This window comes from Penaeus chinensis, chromosome 20 (genome assembly GCF_019202785.1).
Source record: "Penaeus chinensis breed Huanghai No. 1 chromosome 20, ASM1920278v2, whole genome shotgun sequence".
Taxonomy (NCBI): Eukaryota; Metazoa; Arthropoda; class Malacostraca; order Decapoda; family Penaeidae; genus Penaeus; species Penaeus chinensis.
This window is the reverse complement of record NC_061838.1, coordinates 5,792,526-5,796,693: the sequence shown is the minus strand read 5'-3', so window position 1 is coordinate 5,796,693 and position 4,168 is coordinate 5,792,526.

Here is a 4,168-nt window from a genome sequence, read left to right as displayed (position 1 = left end):
CATCATTTGAACATATTTCATTATTTGAGTATATTATTAATAAAACTGTAAAGTTTGGTATAGTCTGACTCCGTGATTTAGTATAATGTAGATATATTGATGAAACTCGAATGCTAATATCCGGGATTTGAATTTGGATGCATCATTGTGCAAAATGTTGTAAGCATATATTATATGGCGAATGTATTGTGTTCCTTTTATACAGCCTGATGACGGACAGACTTGACACAGGCTGTATTTGAGTGAGATTTGCAGAACATAATTAAAACCATCATTTAGCGGTAAGGTGTCATAATGCCTTAGAAAATATCATAGGATTGTGTAGATGCAATGTGATTGATATTTTGTATTTGAAAAATGCAATGTTTATTATTATTACTGCAGGATTGCCCAAGTTTTTGTTGCTAATTTTTGTTTTTATGATTTCATTGTTATGGATTTTTTTGTTCTGTTGCCGTTTAGTAGTTTAAACTATTATTTGCAGGTTGAATAAGTTGAAACTGAATATGGTTCTGACCCTGAGTGAATGTGAATATATTATTCTACTCAAAGAGTGTTTTGAACCATCCCTAATGGATGAGAGTTGAGATGCAATAATAATGATGACAACAGTAATAACACCGATCATAATAATAATAATGATAGTAATGATAATAATAATAACAAATAACAGCAACAACAACAAGACAACAATATTAATGATAATAATAATAAAGATGATGATGATAATGATGGTAATAACGATAATGATAATGATAATAAAGATAATAATTGATGGTGATAATGATGATAATGATAATAATTGATCGTGATAATGATAAAGATAACGATAATATGATAATAATGATAATAATAATGATAATAATGATAATAGTAATGATAATAATGATAACAATAAAAATGATAATAATAATAATAATGTAACAATAACAACAGCGGGGATAACAATAATAATAACGATAATAACAATAGCAACACTAATAACAGTAACAACTACCATAACTACAATAATGTATGTTTCTTTCTCTTTAGAACTCTCTCCTTCTCTTCCTCTTACCCTCTCTCTCCCCCTTTCCTTCTTTTTTCTCTCTCTCTATCCATCTCTCAATCAGTCATTTAGTTAGTCACTCAGCCAATCACTCAAACACTCACCACTCATCCACTCTCTCACCTTTTCTCTCTCTCTCTCTCACCTCCTCTCTCTCTCTCTCTCTCTCTCTCTCTCTCTCTCTCTCTCTCTCTCTCTCTCTCTCTCTCCTCATCTTTCCCACCCTCATTCCATACACACAATGCAAATAACCACACAAACACACACATACACTTGTAACACATAAAACACCTGGCACCATTTTTTCCCGCCACGGCCAGCATGCCCTTTGAAAGCCAAAAAATGGTGTTCAAGCCGAAATTTGTCTTCACTCCCGGAGAACTCTGGCCGATCCTGCATCCTCTAGGCATATAGCAGAGACTCGCTTCGGCAAACCAATTTCCAGCTTTCCTCTCTGACCGCTGCGCTTCTGCTGTTGACAGAACCTTTTTCTTTCTACTTTCCCGTTTTCCTTTTCCTCTTTTTTTATTGGCGATTTCTTTGCTTTTCTTTCTTTTTCTTTGATTCTTATTCTTTTTTTTTTTTGTTCTTTCTTTTGTTTGGGGGGGGGGGGATTCAGATTTGCATTTCTTTGATTTTGCTCATTAGTTTATATTCTTTTGTTAGAGAGAGAGAGAACAATAAAGAGAAGGAGAAAGAGACAGAGACAGAGACGGAGAGATATACATAAACATATATATATATATATAGAGAGAGAGAGAGAGAGAGAGAGAGAGAGAGAGAGAGAGAGAGAGAGAGAGACGAAGAGAGAAAGGTAAGGGGGTGAATACGCGAGCCCGTATGCGAGAGAAAATAGGAGGGGGGGGGGGGGGAGAATAACTCCGCTTTCTCTAACATTCTCGGTACCATCGGAATGGGAGAGATATTGTAAACTACATTTCCTGCTTTCCTTCTAGGCAGCTCTACAATTTCCTTTCTAATTAACAACAAACAAAAGTTCATTTCAGATTAAGTGGCAGGTATCCCATATTAAATGTCAAATTAAGTAACAGGTATTTTTAGATTAAGTGCCTGGTATTTCTGATTAAATGACAGGTATTCTAGATTAAGTAACAGGTATTTTTAGATTAAGTGCCTGGTATTTCTGATTAAATGACAGGTATTCTAGATTAAGTGACAGGTATTCTAGATTAAGTGACAGGTATTCTAGATTAAGTGCCTGGTATTTCTGATTAAATGACAGGTATTTTAGGTTTAGTGACAGGAATTCCAGATTAAGTGCCTGGTATTTCTGATTAAATGACAGGTATTAAAGATTAAGTGACAGGTATTCCAGATTAAGTGCCTGGTATTCTAGATTAAGTACCAGGTATTCCAGATTAAGTGCCTGGTATTTCTGATTAAATGACAGGTATTTTAGGTTTAGTGACAAATAATTCAAATTAATTGATAATTATTTCAAATTAAGTGGCTGGTATTTCTGGTTAAGTGTCAGGTTTTCCAGATTAAGTAACAAGTATTTCAGATTACGTAACTGGTATATCATGTTAAGTGACATGTATATTAAATTCAGTGATAGGCATTTCCGATTAAAGGGGCAGGTATATCTGATTGGTGACTCTTTTTTAGATTAAGTGACATGTATTCCCGATTAAAGTGACATTTTATTTCAAATTAAGTGACTGGTATATCAGGTCAAGTGACATGTACTTCAGATTAAATGACTATTTTTCTTCTTAAGTACTCAAGCTTAGAAAATGATTTACAACACTCGGTGTCCGAAATAATTTGAATGTCTTTCAGAGAAAGAGAAAAAAAAAGTATGAGGGGCGGAGTCGATAGATTTTATATTTGTAATTAAGCGACCAGAAGGACTATCGATCTTAACTATTACTCAATCATCCCTTTAATAATGATTTCAACTTTATCTCTTTATATACATATTCGTAAACGAACGCACACAAATCAACCGGAATTAAATCATCCACAACGTGCATGGCTATCAAAGCAAATAGGCCGAGTTGGAAAATGTCAAAATATCGTTCAGAGCGAATGAAAGTGTTAAGCCATTTCGAAATATTTGGCCTGGCAGAGCGGGACTTTTGGGTCCTTTATAGTCCGGTTTTTCTTCTTTTTTCTCCCGAATAGATTCAGATCGTATGCATTGTGCTGCCTGTTTGTTTACATCTACCTGTCTGCTTAATTCGTAATCTATCACTATCTATGCATCTATCTATCTATTCATATATAAATACAAAAAAAAAAATGATACTTGACTGAACCTGCCGGCCAATGACAAGCTTTTATGTGTTGCACATTATACTGCACAATAACACACACGTATTATGTAAGAATCCAGACCATTCTTTCGATAACTGAATTGTCTAACGACCTGATTATCTGGTTTCCGCTCACAACCTTGAGAATGAAGGCTTGTATGCACCTTCGAAACGTCTGCTAAATAAAAATGAGATTCTTCACAGCCGTATTAATATACTTCTTCGATATATAGATATACATATACGTATATAAATATACATACGTATATAAATATATATATACACATATATTGTCGCACTCGACTTTGGCATTATTGATTTTGGCTTGCCTGGGCGAAAGAATGTGAGGAAGGCCCCCCCGCGCTACGCTTTTACGCCAATTGAGCACTGTAGTTATAACTGGTAACTGCCACTCTCCGTGCTATGCCCTCTCCAGTGGTGTGAGACAGCTCACCTTCACAGAGAGAAAGTCAGTGTTTGAGCGAAAGACTGAAGAGCAAACTGTTGCCCATGCAGCAGGCTCCTTGTCTCCACGGTACATATGTGAGTGAGTGAGACAGAGAGAGTGAGAGAGAGAGAGAGAGAGAGAGAGAGAGAGAGAGAGAGAGAGAGAGAGAGAGAGAGAGAGAGAGAGAGAGAGAGAGAGAGAGAGAGAGAGAGAGAGAGAGAGAGAGAGAGAGAGTAAGTGTGAGTGTGAGTGTGAGTGTGAGTGTGAGTGTGAGTGTGTGTGTGTTTGTGTACCTGTTTGTACAGTATAATGCGCAATACAAGCTTGTCAGTGGTCGGCTGGTTTTAATCAACTGTCCAAATATTTTATCTGGGCTTATACAAAATGAAAGAA